Source organism: Procambarus clarkii, chromosome 23 (genome assembly GCF_040958095.1).
Source record: "Procambarus clarkii isolate CNS0578487 chromosome 23, FALCON_Pclarkii_2.0, whole genome shotgun sequence".
NCBI lineage: Eukaryota > Metazoa > Arthropoda > Malacostraca > Decapoda > Cambaridae > Procambarus > Procambarus clarkii.
Genome location: NC_091172.1, coordinates 31,529,325 through 31,546,135, shown reverse-complemented (window position 1 = coordinate 31,546,135; position 16,811 = coordinate 31,529,325). Strand labels below are relative to the sequence as shown.

The 16,811-nt window shown below is 45.5% G+C and overlaps 1 protein-coding gene across 13 annotated transcripts in view; it reads right to left on the bottom strand.

Annotated features, from left to right (window-relative positions):
- LOC123763970 (metabotropic glutamate receptor 5) overlaps positions 1–16,811 on the bottom strand; it is a 316,966-nt gene that overhangs the window by 215,718 nt on the left and 84,437 nt on the right. For 9 of the 13 annotated variants that reach the window (XM_069330094.1, XM_069330097.1, XM_069330101.1 and 6 more), the window contains exon 3: positions 2,626–2,666. The exons of the other annotated variants lie outside the window; for them this stretch is intronic. The gene's annotated coding sequence lies outside the window, so the exon portion shown is untranslated. The remainder of the gene's footprint in view (positions 1–2,625; positions 2,667–16,811) is intronic. 13 annotated transcript variants of the gene reach the window in all.

The window sequence follows — 16,811 nt, the reverse complement described above, 5'->3', positions numbered from 1 at the left end:
AGTCACGAAGAAGTTGCCAGGATCTTGAACTTTCGTGTTGTATATTAGAGTTTTAAACATAGCTTCATTCTGTTGTTTTAGGATTTCACAAATGTCTTTGTGGTCCTCTGTGAGTGAACCTTCTCTTGCCAGTATTGGGTCAATGCCGGAGGAGGTTTTGAAGGATTTTATATATGAAAAAAGTATTCGGGTTTTGTTCGTATCTCGTGTGTGTGTCTCTGCTCCATGTGCCCTCCTTGTCTCTGATGCGTGCTCCACCTTCCGCTCTATTTCATTAATGCTGCTTGTCTGGCTCACTTATTCTTGCTAGAGAAATATTCTTACTTCCTTCACTTATTCTATTCTTTCTTACGGAGCACCTTGAGCATTCTCCTGCAAGTCCCGGGTGCTGCCCCCACCCACCCCCCAGCCACCAAGGCTTCCGGTACTCAACACACACGAGGTAACTTCAACCTCTGTTTAACCACATTATATTGCTACAACACAGCAACCACGTAATAATAGTTGTCTTGATCAAACACCTTTTTCCCTCATACAAACGAAAATAAATTTCTGGAGCTCTGAAGGATTTTCTCAGCAGCTAAATTCCTCTGGTCAAAATGGCTTGAGGGAGGAAGCCAAATTAAGGGCCTGGGCCAGTCTCCTTGTGGCACGGCACTTTGTTATTAATATGGAAATGTGAGTTGAGGCTGAGACTGATAAGGACAGTTCTGCGCCGGGGGGAGGGGGGGGGGGTGATGGAAGGGGGGGTGGGAAGGGGGTGTGGAAGGGGAGGGGGGTGATGGAAGGGGGTGTGGGATGGAAGGGGGTGTGGAAGAGGGGGGGTGATAGTGACAGTACACTACACACACAGGTCACACTAACATGACGGTGACAGTGGTGTTGATATGGTAGTTAAGTTGCGTGTACAGCACGCAACTTGCGTGCTGTAATATGGAGAAGCACTTGCCAGTCTTGTGACCATTTGTGGTGTTCCTGGTTACATCTTAACAAGGCCTCAGTGTCTTAATGTGACCTTCTTGTGAAAATATTACTTAATATCCCACTTTTCAGCAGGCTGAAAGCCTTCCGTCCCTCAGCTCCTGGTGTCACTAGTGTCCCTGGAATACGATCCGTCAGTCATTTACCCACCAGGTAACCAATCACTGCTGGGTGAACAGTGGCGCACCTAGTCAATCCTTCCCGGCCTACATACGAGCCTACGCCAAATCGCTCATGAAGCACGGGTCGAATGTGTTACCACTGTGCCACCAAATTCTTTGTAACACCCGCAAAGTTGAGGATGTGGCTGTTATTGTGTCATCTGTGTCATTAATGTGTACTACAAGTCACGTTAATGGGCCTCTGAGTCACTTCGCTGCCAACAATACAATCCCGGATATGCAACCCAAATGTTTAATAAGTCATTATATGAACTGTCTCAGCTCTATATCCCTGTCTGTGTAGTACAGACGAACAGTTATGCTGTGCCTTGTTAGAGCACCACAGTCACCTGTCGTTGAGTGCTCAATAACACACAACACGACATGATGAAATGAGTTATTGAACACACACAACACATCTCTAACACTGTCCATGAAGGACACATGATGCCCAACACATCTCTAACACTGTCCATGGAGGACACATGATGCCCAACACATCTCTAACACTGTCCATGGAGGACACATGATGCCCAACACATCTCTAACACTGTCCATGGAGGACACATGATGCCCAACACATCTCTAACACTGTCCATGAAGGACACATGATGCCCAACACATCTCTAACACTGTCCATGGAGGACACATGATGCCCAACACATCTCTAACACTGTCCATGGAGGACACATGATGCCCAACACATCTCTAACACTGTCCATGAAGGACACATGCTGCCCAACACATCTCTAACACTGTCCATGAAGGACACATGATGCCCAACACATCTCTAACACTGTCCATGGAGGACACATGATGCCCAACACATCTCTAACACTGTCCATGGAGGACACATGATGCCCAACACATCTCTAACACTGTCCATGGAGGACACATGATGCCCAACACATCTCTAACACTGTCCATGAAGGACACATGATGCCCAACACATCTCTACCACTGTCCATGGAGGACACATGATGCCCAACACATCTCTAACACTGTCCATGGAGGACACATGATGCCCAACACATCTCTAACACTGTCCATGGAGGACACATGATGCCCAACACATCTCTAACACTGTCCATGGAGGACACATGATGCCCAACACATCTCTAACACTGTCCATGGAGGACACATGATGCCCAACACATCTCTAACACTGTCCATGAAGGACACATGATGCCCAACACATCTCTAACACTGTCCATGGAGGACACATGATGCCCAACACATCTCTAACACTGTCCATGGAGGACACGTTAAAATGTATATATGTTAGTTACCATTGTAAATGTGTGGCCACGTCTGTGATAAAAATATAAATAAACTAAAAAAATAAAATTCGGATTCTGAAAAATAATCCCAGATATATATAACTTAAATACATTCCGGTTTTGAAAAAATAGGAGAACTAATCAACTGTAATGGTTTATATACACATATAAAATTCTCACAGTTTTGGCCCAAGTTTACTGACCCGAGAGAGACTGGTGGCCGGGGCCGGCGCCGCGCTACACCCTGCAGGCAAGGAAAAGGTTCACATTTGGGATTTACTCGGCAGAGTAAGTACTGAAAAATGTAGTCATTTAAATACCCGCTGGACTATGCTGCTCCGACACGCTCACACACACACACACACACACACACACACACACACACACACACACACACACACACACACACACACACACACACACACCATTCCTCTCAATGTTTGCTGACGACGCCAAAATTATGAGAAGGATTAAGACAGAGTATTATATCCACCACTGTAACCCCACAATACAGTGCTGAGAATACAGGAGCCTGACTGTTACAGGTCATGGTGGTACAGCCTCCATGGTGCTCACGGTGGCCGGCCCTCCAACTCTGTATTCCTTCACCTGCACCATTCTTGTCAATGACAAACACAGCTTTGTTTTGTTTTATCAATATTTGCCAACAGAAGGTCCTTGAAGTGTTAAACAAAACAAAAACAAATAAAAGTAGACAAAATAATAAACAATCAGTAATAAGAAGTCAAAATAAGAAGAAAATAGGAATAAGAAGTCAGAGATAAGTTAAACAAAAATTAGGAATGACAAATAAAAAATAAGTAAGAAAATAGGAACAAGTAAAAAATTAAAGCGTGTTACAGTATCGACACCGTCACTGGAGTACGGAGTGGCGATGTCAGCGCCATCTATGGATCTGCACTCCAACTCCCAGGTATTGGGTGCTACGCAGACAACGCCATCTGTTGGTGGTGACGTGGTATTGATGAAAGGCTCCGGTTTCCTGCCCCAGTTAGAAGAGGAGGTCGATGATGATGACCTCTGGTGGGTGGCGTATCGAGATCAATGCCATCTAGGTTGTGGTCACAATATACAATGTCAATTCCCTGGTTGAAGGGTGTTATCCTAAGGTCACCCAGTGTACTGTCTGTCTGGCTAATGACGTTTTATGTTCACAGAGGTGACGTAAGGAGGCAGTTGCCCCGAGGAAGGCAGTTCACCTCGGGCAGTCCAAGATTTCTCGACTTGGTCCTGTGAGAGGACGAAGTGGCCGCCGTCGGTTATAGCAGTGTGTGAGCTGCTGCTTATGTAGTATTGGAAGGGCCGACGTAGTCGGGATTTGTCAGGAAGAGTTATGTGACGACATTAGTGCGTCTGTTGAGAAGTGCTGCTAGCAAACTGCTAGGGACTTCTGCCAAGGTGATAGCTACCCCTGTATGTGATTGTTTGAGATCCTTGTCAGCGTGTGGTTGTAACCCTCTGCCAGTGTGTATCTAGAGAGTGGAGGTGGGGTGTTAACACATCGTGACGATACGGTGTGTGTGGACTGGGCCATGCAGAAGGTGAACTCGTCGCCATCCACACCATTAGGTGTGGACGAGATGTACCTAGAAAGTGGATTCACCGGAATTGATGAACACTGCTGATGTATTGTGTCCTGAGTGAAAGCGACACATTGTAAATATTTGTAGTAATACTTTAATATATAATATATATATATATATATATATATATATATATATATATATATATATATATATATAATATAATTGTGTATGTAATTTTTGTGCTCGCAAACAATGACTCTCAAAAGCCGATTCTACCGATTCGAAATATATTTGACAGAGGACAGGTCCTGGCGGAGGCAAATATGATTTTAATTTCGCTGAGGCCTAATCAAAGACCACTCATTATGTCCTGGGTCATGGTACCAACTGCCTCGTTTGTTGATGCTGGTCCACAGTCTAGTTAGACGCCTCGTTCGTATGTTACAGAGGCGAACATACGAACACCCCAGGCATATATGCAACTGGGGTGTGTTTTCAGTTGCACATATGTCTGGGGACCATTCAAGCTTCTTCGCATTTGTGTTCCTCCCGTGGGCCCCAAAGAATGAGGTGATTTGATAAATACCATGCCCAAGATTACCATCATAGTGCCGGCGGGATGATGGGGAATTAGCCTCGGCTACCATCATCTTTTGTCCGGTCGTGATGGTCGAGTGGTTAAGGGATCCTGTACACCAGTTGCAGAGTGCTCCTGGCAGTATGAGTTCGAGTCCCTTCTGAGGTGTGAATTTTCAGTTGTTTATATATATATGTGCGTGTGTACTCACCTCTACATGTGCGTGTGTGCATATAAAAATGTTGTAGTCCTACCGGAGGTGAGGATCTTGGAGCAGCAGTGAGGTACCACACGGCCCCGTCCAGTGATCCCTGATACACCCTAGCCATCACAACCTGGCTGATCCGCTAACTCCTGCGGGATCATCTCAAGTTTCCTCTCGAACACTTCGACCTTCGTTCCTGCCATATATCTTATATTTTGAGGCAGAAGCTTGTAGGCCTGGTAGGCCTGTGATGTTGACACTGGTCTCTAATCGTGCCTACGGAACCCCTAGTTGCATTAACTGTTTTCTACTCCCCAAGCCCAGCCTGAGGCCAGGCATGAAGGCCTGGCTTCCTGCTCAAGTGGAGCGATGGTTACAGTTCTGTGTCTGGCGGACGGCAGTTATCTCCGCTCTTTGTCACCATATTAATCTGAGTGTCCCAGCTAATGGCACGTTTCATTTCCTTGTAAGCAACGAGTGCCAGAACTCTGGCCCCGGAGCTGAGTACAAAGACTGCATTTTTTCCCATCTGGAAGTGTTGGGTTTGTTGCCATGTCCGACACACGTCTCTCAGTGTGTTAAGAGTTGGTGACAAAAAGTCCTGAGGGTCTTTCCCTATACTGTGTCCGTCGTATTGGTGTGTAGGGATATTCTTATTGGTCTGTCAGAATTGTCGTTGGTTTTGGTATGATCTTCACGGTATATATTTTATCTTTTAAGAAGGGTGTTGGGTTGAGGCTGCGGGCCCTGAGAGTTATCAACAGCAGGAAGAGTTATTATGGTCGCTACAACAGCTTACTCACCAACCACCAACTATAATTTAGTTACGAAAACAAGTTTGAGGACTAAAGTAAACTTTCAGTGTATATACACTGAGAGGCGCAGTATACTTCTCGGGGTGTGTGTGTGTGTATAAATATATATATTTTATATCCTTGTTAAGTGGAGGTTCTTCCAATTGCACTTGTGTGTGTGTGTGAGAAGAAGTGTTTGTGTTGTTCTGATAAGTTTTTGTCTCTCTTGTATTCTTCATGCCAGTATCAACATGTTGTTTGGCCTCCGATTTCTCTGCCAAGATGTTTTACATTCTTGGCATATGTGTTGTTTCTTGTGTACTTAAGTAGTCTTTCTTACTCAATGAGTCATCTGCGTTTTCGTTCTAAGTTACACCAAATTTTTATCTTTCTAAGTTACACCAAATTTGTATTTAAGTTAGACCTTTTTTATTTTTGTTTTTAAGTTAGACTATATTCTTACATTTCTAAGTTAGACCATACTTGTATTAAGTGGACTGGTGTTAGTGGCCGAAGGTGACCCTCCAAGGATTACTGGATAATTTGTCATTATTTTATCCCGGTCGGGGCTCCAGGTGCTGACTGGCTGAGGTGTTGCCTCCCGACATGCCCGTCTTGTGGGGGGGTTCGTGGTCTAAGAGGTTATGGCAGGAGCAACATGTGTTTCTGAAGACCCTGATTATCTTTCTTATTCCTGAAGATCACGTCAAAAAAGCGTAAGAACAGACGAATTAAGGCACAAGGCCTATTTTGGCTCCTACAAAGCGGCTTCTGTTTATATCCACCTGAACTCATTCGTATTCAGATTCAGATTCAGATTCAGATGTTTATTCAGGTAAGGTATATACATACAAGTGATGTTACATTAAAGGATTGATATATAGATAGAGCTAGTACATACAATGCCTAAAGCCACTATTACGCAATGCGTTTCGGGCAAGAAAAAACATTAATATCTAGAACTTAATACTAATTGAGCATAAAGAATAAAAGATGTTGAGAACAAATACAAATAAAGATAAAAAAAAAGGGGGAACATGACTGAAAAAGCAGCACAAATACAATAGGTTGACAAACAGTGTTGATTAAAAAAAAAGAAAAAAAAAAAGAAAATAACAGACATGGGTTGACAATAGAGGAGTGAGGTAGATTACAGGGAATTTATTAGGTAGTGTTTAGTTTTTATCTTAAACTGGTTGAGAGAGGTACAGTCTTTAACATGGTTGGGAAGGTCATTCCACATTCTGGGCCCCTTGATTTGCAGAGCATTTCTAGTTTGATTAAGACGTACTCTAGGAATATCAAAACTGTATTTATTTCTGGTGTGGTGCTCATGGGTTCTGTTACAACCTTCTATGAAGCTTTTAAGATCAGGATTGGCATTATAGTTTAGCGTTTTAAATATGTATAATACACATGAGAGAATGTGCAGTGACTTAATATCTAACATATTAAGAGATTTGAGTAGGGGTACCGAGTGATGTCTGGGGCCAGAGTTGGATATTGTTCTAATAGCGGCTTTGTGCTGGGTAATTAGAGGACGTAAGTGATTTTGGGTAGTAGAACCCCAAGCACAAATACCATAGTTGAGATAAGGATAGATAAGGGATAGATAATGTTTAACCTACGCTTGAAACAATCAAGTGAACTAACGTCTAGTATATTACCCGGTAATCTGTTCGACAAACAATATACAACTATTTCTAAACCAGTAGTTATCCAGATTATCCTAAATCTAAAACTTATCCAATTTATATCCATTGTTGCGTGCTCTATTTAATGTTGAAAATATTTAACAGCCTATTAGCCACGATATGTTATGTGGGTTTCTGCGAAAGCTCTGAGTACTATTTCCGCCCTGCAGGAGTTCTTTTATGGGTATGGCATTGTTTTCGTATATATTTATTGAACCATGTATGTGGACAATGATATAAAGTTACCCCTGAAATATTTTGAGTGACGTTTTCTGTTGTTCTGTTTACAAATGTGTGTGTGTGTGGTAATTTGGACTTGATCTGGCACATACTGGTAGTTTTAAGGGTCCCGAGGGTCATTTAAGGGTCATAGGTCATTGAATTTTCTTTTGGTTAGGTGTATATGGCTCTTGCATATTTCTTGGGTGTAGGTGTATATAGGTGTATGTTAGGTGTATATAGGCCCTTGCATATTTCTTGGGGAAAATGCCATCAATATATTTCAAAGTGACTTGTTCACTTTCGCAGCATATTCATCCATTTCTTGGGAAGTGGTTGGTGGGTGAGCTCTTATGGTGGCCTTAATAACCTTCTAGTGGTTGATAGGGCTTAAGCCCAACACCAAACCTAAGGTCTCGTTCCTGACACATTTTATTGTGTTCGTTCCTTCTGTTCCATTGCATCTGTTCCGTTACTTCTCTTTCATTCCCTCTGTTCTGTTACCTCTGTACAATTACCTCTGTTCCATTCCCTCTGTTCCGTAACCTCTGTCCCATTCCCTCGCTTCATGCAAGTCGGCGTTCAATCCCTGACCATGCAAGTGGGTGGTCACCATTCCTTAACCCCCCCCCCCCGCCCCCGTCTCATCCCAAATCCTTATCCTGATCCCTTCCAAGTGCTGTATAGTCGTAATGGCTTGGCGCTTTCCCCCGATAATTCCCTCCATTCCGTTACAGCTACTCAGATCTCTCTGTTTCTCTCTTGTCCGGTCTCCTTTTTCTCATTTCGTCTTCCTCCCTCACCACCCTCACTCATCCCCCTCAATCATACCCTCACTCATACCTTTACTCATACCCTCCGAGCAGATGAGGAGATGAAGGGAAGGGAACAATCAGGAGAAAGCGCAAAGCCACAACGACTATATAGCACTTGGAAGGGGTCAGTTTAAAGATTAGGGATGGGACGGGGGGGGGTAAGGAATGGTGGCCAACCACTTGGACGGTCGGGGATTGAACTCCGACCTGCATGAAGCCTCCACGGGAGCGAGATGTGATGCTACCATCCCGACGCTCAGCACGTATTAACACTTCACTGTGTTGGGGGGACAGGAAGCCAGTGTGTATTCATACACGTTTGGCTTATATCGATGCCCCCCCCCCCCAAGGTTGAATTACTGTTCCAGCCCAGGATGTAACCGGAGCCATTAGGTGAAAGGAAATGTGCACAACCATTCCTGTCCCACCTGGGATTCGAACCCGGTATTCTCGAGAGCGTTGTGTAGTTTTGGAAACCTATTGATGACAAATGGTGGTCGCCTCCGAATTGATAAGCTGAAATGTTACAGGTAAGTCATTTGATGAACGAGTGTGTGTATTTTTGTTGGGTGTGTGTGTGTGTGTGCACTCACCTAGTTGTGTCTGCAGGATCGAGCATTGACTCTTGGATCCCGCCTTTCGAGCATCGGTTGTTTACAGCAATGACTCCTGTCCCATTTCCCTATCATACCTGGTTTTAAAATTATGAATAGTATTTGCTTCCACAACCTGTTCCTGAAGTGCATTCCATTTTCCCACTACTCTCACGCTAAAACAAAACTTCCTAACATCTCTGTGACTCGTCTGAGTTTCCAGCTTCCATCCATGTCCCCTCGTTCTGTTACTATTCCGTGTGAACATTTCGTCTATGTCCACTCTGTCAATCCCTCTGAGTATTTTATACGTTCCTATCATGTCCCCCCTGACCCTTCTTTCTAGTGTCGTAAGGCACAGTTCCCTCAGGCGCTCCTCATACCCCATCCCTCGTAGCTCTGGAACGAGTCTCGTTGCAAACCTCTGAACCTTTTCCAGTTTCTTTATATGCTTCTTCAGATGGGGACTCCATGATGAGGTGGCATACTCTAAGACTGGCCTCACGTAGGCAGTGTAAAGCGCCCTAAATGCCTCGTTACTTAGGTTTCTGAATGATGATCTAACTTTTGCCAGTGTAGAGTACGCTGCTGTCGTTATCTTATTTATATGTGCCTCAGGAGATAGATTAGGTGTTACGTCCACACCCAGGTCTCTTTCTGTGTGTGTGTGTGTGTGTGTACTCACCTAATTGTACTCACCTAATTGTGCTTGCGGGGGTTGAGCTCTGGCTCTTTGGTCCCGCCTCTCAACCGTCAATCAACTGGTGTACAGATTCCTGAGCCTATTGGGCTCTATCATATCTACATTTGAAACTGTGAATGGAGTCAGCCTCCACCACATCGTGTGTGTGTGTGTGTGTGTGTGTGTGTGTGTGTGTGTGTGTGTGTGTGTGTGTGTGTGTGTGTGTGTGTGTGTGTGTGAGGGACAGAGCAGCACCTAAACATAAGGACACAGCTGGAGAGACTCCAGCGCCGTTGTGACCATACTTTGAAAACAAAAAAAATAAGTCTAGGAACATTTTTGGAGGAAACGCATATAAGGCGGCTGCTTCTGAGAGAGAGAGAGAGAGAGAGTGAGAGTGAGAGCGTCTTCAAGCACCATTGCGAAAAAATGGCGCCTGAAGTGCCGTTGGCACTTTTTGTACCACTTTTTGAGGTAGCAGACAAAGGTTAAAGCGATAAGGGTCACGTGAGCATGTTGCTGGTAAAGGTCGTCTTGTAAGACGCCCGCAGTAAAAACACGGAACACAAAAACTGTTTCTCACGTTGGCAAGAATCTTCCCTCAGAATTCTCACCTTCACTTATTCTCTGACAAACAAACAAACATATATATAACCTCCCAACCCACGCATATGAAATGAAAGAGCTTTACTTCACCACTTTCCCTCTCCCCTCCTTTCCCCTTCTTCTCCTTCTCCCTGTTCTTCCTTTCCCCCTCAGCTTGCCACTTGCCATATATTGACTCTCCCATTTGCTTGGTTACGAGGTGATAAGCTGCCAGGCCGGGCCAGAGGTCGCCCGGGCCCACACCTGCTGGCGGTGTACTAAACGACGGGGAAGACGTACAGCCGTCCCCAAAGTCTCTCTTTCGTCGTCTCTCTTTCCAGGTTAACAGATCACGCCGAAGTCTCTGGGCTCGTCCAAGCTGCGGCCCAGGCCACACACACTCATAATTATATCCGGTAATTGTAACGCTGTGCGTGCTACATCGCCATATTCTGACAGATAAATATATATTATTGTGTTAGAATTTTTGTGTTCAGTTCCTGAGCCCAATATGTGACAAACCTCGTCCAATTACACTCACAGGATGGGTATGGGGTCCACTATCACTCGCAGGATGGGTATGGTGTCTACTATCACTCAAAGGATGGGTATGGGGTCCACTACCACTCACAGGATGGGTATGGGATCTACTACCACTCACAGGATGTGTATGGGGTCCACTACCACTCACAGGATGGGTATGGGATCTACTACCACTCACAGGATGGGTATGGGATCGACTACCACTCACAGGATGGGTATGGGATCGACTACCACTCACAGGATGGGTATGGGGTCCACTACCACTCACAGGATGGGTATGGGATCTACTACCACTCACAGGATGTGTATGGGGTCCACTACCACTCCCAAGACCCACAATGCAGTGTTGAGAGTGGCGTTTGATAAGGTTGGAGGTTTGGGTCAGCAGGAGAGGGAGATAACAGGTAATGGGGGTTGTTGCAGGTCTGAAGGGGTCCAGAGGGGAGGTTTTGATACGGACGACGAGCGTAAATCAACAGGTATTTGATTGAAGGTTGGTGTTGATGAGGAGAGAGAGGTTGGAGGTTGGGGTTGACTGGAGGAGGACTCTTGGAGGCTGGGGTTGACTGGAGTATGAATCTTGGAGGTTAGAATATAAATCGGTTCCTGCTCGTTTATCGCAGGCTTACTCGCCGTTTTCTTCGTGTTTGAAGCCCACCTTCATCATATACACAGTTGGATTCAAGACATTCGTAAGAGGTCAGGAGCCGCATTCATCACACCGTTCCGCAAGTTCTTAAGAACCAGTCGTTTTCTCATTCTGTGGCGGCTTTGTTTACATTTATTAAACAGCTGATGAGCTCCGGAGCACCAACACCATGTGTAACAACAACACCATTTGTTTTGGAAGTACCGATGATCGCAAACTGTTTAATAACTGTCAACAACGTCACCAAAGACTTGAGAACAGGTGTACAGGTTCGTCAGTAAATGCGTTAATGGTTCTTGAATCCTGGCCCAGACGCTAGGGGCTGGTCTCACCCAACTTTCACACATGCACCATGTGGGATATGTGAGCGTTATAAGCTAGTCGCCGTCAGCCCAAGTGCCATGTTTAGAGAAATATTGGTATCTTAACCCCCCCCCCAACTACCCTCCGAATTTCACTAAGTCCGAAATGAAATCGGTTACATGTCTCCCGTAGTTTGTTAAGCTTAATACGGTCGTACTTTCATACTTTACTTATAAACGAACATGAAATAATTCTGGATAGGAATGACGGGAAGGAGAAAGATAAAGATTGTGGGGGGGGGGGGAGAGGAGATAAAAGTGACGGAGAGGAGTGAGACAGGGGTGACAGGGTGGGTGACAGGGGTGACAGGGTGGGTGACAGGGGTGACAGGGTGGGAGACAGGGGTGACAGGGTGGGTGACAGGGGTGACAGGGTGGGAGACAGGGGTGACAGGGTGGGTGACAGGGGTGACAGGGTGGGTGACAGGGGTGACAGGGTGGGAGACAGGGGTGACAGGGTGGGTGACAGGGGTGACAGGGTGGGAGACAGGGGTGACAGGGTGGGAGACAGGGGTGACAGGGTGGGAGACACGGGGAGATGGAAGAGAGTGGGAGAGAAGATGGAGAGGTGAGGAGCTTACATTTCTGCCTGAAACGCTGCACGTACTAGTGGCTTTACAAGACTGTAATTACCATATTATGTATCCTCACATTCCCAATGTACATTCTTGTATATGCATAAATAAATAAATAAATAAATAAATAAATAAATTCGTTTCCTTAGGGTATGCTGCCATTTTCTTTGGAGATGCCAACCGTTTTCTTCATTAACTTGCTGTTTTTTTAACACTTGTTATCTCTGGAACAGAACAATTTCACGGTGTCTCAGTTTTTGATTAAGTTACGGAATTTTCTGTCTAAATATTTATGACGAGTGAATTTTGTTTTGTTTTTTATTATATATAAGAGTTCTATTTTTGTACAGCGACTAGCACGCGTAGCGTTTGACCTTTAGGGTCTGTCCGTTTACTGTCCATGTTTACAACCGTTCTGTCTACCGTCTGTCGACATAGGGACCTTGGTAACTACTTACCAAACGGTACTATAGCAGGTACCAAAGTAGTACCCAAAAGATGAGGTCATTCATCTTGTGGGCACTAGCTACTTCCCAGCTCCTTATAATCCCCCTCCCGTGTTTTCATCACCTCCCCTTCCTTACTCCCCCCCTTCGCTACAACACCCCCTCCCTCAGTCCACCCCATCTCTCTCTCTCTCTTCCCCCCCCCCCCCACCTCTCCAATCATCTTACCCACCTTATGAGTTCAGTTTCCTTCTTGCTTGGATTTAAACAGAGTGAGCAAATTAGTCTTTGTCAGGCCTAACTACCTCATTAGTCAGCGAGTGGTTGTTTGAGAGGAGAGCTGGAAGAGGTATGGTTGTCAGGGGGTGGATGTGGGGCATGGGGGATGGGGAAGGAAAGCCAGTAATGAGTAATTTAGTTAATTACTTGAAGCGCCCGAGGTTTGTCTTCGCTATTTTAGGCGAGCTTGTCCCACAAGACAGGGACAAGCTCCGTTTTCTCTCACGGTAGAAGGTTCTCTCCTCGCATGTTTTTCAACCGACCCAAACAAACAATGGCTCATGACATCAAATTGCAAATCGATCGTCGTCGCCCCTAAATCAACAACAACAACAACAATTACAAATTAACTCCGCCCTAAATCAACACAACAATTACAAGTCAACCTCTTTACCAGGGCTGCCAAAGCGTATCCGATTCCACGATCGTCGTCGCCCGTCGGATCCCGGGAGAATCAGCAACAACAACAACGTTCCCGTTCTCCTAGACAGGGACACAGCTCGGCCTCCTTCCTGACACGAGCAACTGACTCCAGCCCTGACATCAGCATCTAACGCCAGCTTCTGACCCCAACTCCTAACATCAGCTCCTGATGTCAGAGTCTAACATCAGAACCTTCCTGACACCAGATCCTGGCATAAGCTTCTGATACCAACTACTGACATCAACTTCCGCCACCAGCTTCTTACAACGGCTCCCGTCAGTACGTTTGTCCTGATATCCGCTCCTGACACCATTTTGTACAGATGTTTCACCAACATCTAGGTTTAATGCTTTATATATTTACAATGTTTGTGCGAAAAACTTACTTTCTGACGTCTCTGTGGCTCATGTGTTTTTCCAGTTTCCCTCGCTGCCGCCTCGTCTCACTGTTACCTGTGTTAAAGACTGCTACAACACTGGTCTGTAGTTCAATGGTGCATGCTTGTGTATAGCGACCACATTAGCTGCTTTCCACGCCTCTGGCAGCTCACCCGTTGCAGTGTTCAGTTGTACACTGCTGTAAGTGTAAAAAAAAAAAAAAATTGTTGGTTCCTTTAAAATCCGTGGTGAGACCTCGTTAGGGCCTACTGCAGTTGTCGTACTCAACTCCTGTGGTTCCTTTCTTTTACTGGAGTTAAGACAAGACAGTTTCACTAATACTGTTATGAGTGTAGCCTGTGATACTAAGTCCCTGGGGACGATCAGGTTGCACGACGAAGATCTCTTGGGAACTTACCTTTAAGCCTTCGCACATCTTCCTGTCCTGTTATGTGAAAACTCCTTCTCTTTTGCTATGTCGGAGAGCCTGGTCCTTCACAGACATCTTTCTCCTGATGTGGCTGTACAGAAGCTAAGGTTGGTCTTTAGCCTTGAAGCTATACGGTCTTCTCATATTGTGTCTCCCACATAGCTTCTTATTCTTACATATTTATTTCTCGTTATCTTGTAGATGTTATGATTCTCATCATTCCTGTTCCCTCTCTGTTTCTTCAATACCCTTTTGTCTTTTGTTTGTTTTTTGCCTCCTGACACCGCCCTTCAAACCATGAGCTAACATTGCATTTTCGTTGTTTGTCTCTGTGTCGAAGTGTGACTCCTCCGTTACGAGTATATGTTTTGTTTAATCTCTTATCTCCTTATGTCACATCACGCCATCTAGGAACATCCGAATTATCAGGTACTACCCTATTTGGTACTCCAGATTTTGTCACCCACACCCTTCTCTCTCAGGGTTGTCACCCACACCCTTCTCTTTCAGTGTTGTCACCCACACCCTTCTCTTTCAGTGTTGTCACCCACACCCTTCTCTTTCAGTGTTGTCACCCACACCCTTCTCTTTCAGTGTTGTCACCCACACCCTTCTCTTTCAGTGTTGTCACCCATACCCTTCTCTTTCAGTGTTGTGACCCACACCCTTCTCTTTCAGGGTTATCACCCAAACCCTTCTCTTTCAGTGTTGTCACCCACATCCTTTGTCACCCACACCCTTCTCTTTCAGTGTTGTCACCCACACCCTTCTCTTTCAGTGTTGTCACCCACACCCATCTCTTTCAGGGTTGTCACCCACACCCTTCTCTTTCAGGGTTGTCACCCACACCCTTCTCTTTCAGGGTTGTCACCCACACCCTTCTCTTTCAGGGTTGTCACCCACACCCTTCTCTTTCAGGGTTGTCACCCACACCCTTCTCTTTCAGTGTTGTCACCTACACCCTTCTCTCTCAGGGTTGTCACCCACACCCTTCTCTTTCAGGGTTGTCACCCACACCCTTCTCTTTCAGGGTTGTCACCCACACCCTTCTCTTTCAGTGTTGTCACCTACACCCTTCTCTCTCAGGGTTGTCACCCACACCCTTCTCTTTCAGGGTTGTCACCCACACCCTTCTCTTTCAGTGTTGTCACCTACACCCTTCTCTCTCAGGGTTGTCACCCACACCCTTCTCTTTCATGGTTGTCACCCACACCCTTCTCTTTCAGGGTTGTCACCCACACCCTTCTCTTTCAGTGTTGTCACCTACACCCTTCTCTCTCAGGGTTGTCACCCACACCCTTCTCTTTCAGTGTTGTCACTCACACCCTTCTCTCTCAGGGTTCCCAATCACTGTATATACAATATACAGTTCGGAGTGGTCCCTCTGCCTGTACATCTTCACTCTTGTTTGTTTCAGACAATCATGAGAAATTTACACCCTGGCAGCATTTGATTGATCATGATACCAGGGGACGGGCCTTAAAATCCTGGGCCAATCAGGATGGACAAGATTTTCCTTCCAGAAAAGGTCAGGACTGACACTGGCGGACCGAGAGATATATTTTAGCTTCTACTGTCACGAGGAAAGGAAATTAAGTGATACATCAATAAGTTTTTTGAAGTCAAATGAACGCTGCATAATATGTTCAGTAGTCTCACAGTTGTTGTAGAGATGCTGCTTCAGAGGATGCTGACCCGCCTCCGCCCCTTCTTCTCTCTCTCTCTCTCTCTCTCTCTCTCTCTCTCTCTCTCTCTCTCTCTCTCTCTCTCTCTCTCTCTCCCTATTTCTCCCTCCTCCCTTATCTCTCTCTCGCTCTCTCTGTAATTTCCACACTGGATGGATTGAAAGTAGATCTAAGAGAGAGTGAGCGAGGGACAAACAGAGGTAACGTGAGGAAGATGAAAGGAAGGATTCAATAGGAAGATACAATAATAGGGGAGAGAAGTGGAAGAAGGTCAAAGCACCTGATAACAAGGGGAGATAACAATGGGGTGATATATGGAACATGTTATGTCTGGAGAAGGTAATATTGACGTCTTGTAAGCTTAGGCCTCGTTACTCTCGGGCTGGTTCTGGAGAGGTCAAACAGCTGCGTTTTTTACGGAGTGGCGAGCAGTGACCAAGCTGACTGCTGAGTGTATGGCTCGTGGGCTATATTAACTACGACTACCTAACAACCACTACCTAACAACCACTACCTAACAACCACTACCTAACAACCACTACCTAACAACCACTACCTAACAACCACTACCTAACAACCCCTACCTAACAACCACTACCTAACACCCACTACCTAACAACCCCTACCTAACAACCACTACCTAACAACCACTACCTAACACCCACTACCTAACAACCCCTACCTAACAACCACTACCTAACAACCACTACCTAACACCCACTACCTAACAACCCCTACCTAACAACCACTACCTAACAACCACTACCTAACAACCACTACCTAACAACCCCTACCTAACAACCACTACCTAACAACCACTACCTAACAACCACTACCTAACACCCACTACCTAACAACCCCTACCTAACAACCACTACCTAACAACCCCTACCTAACAACCCCTACCT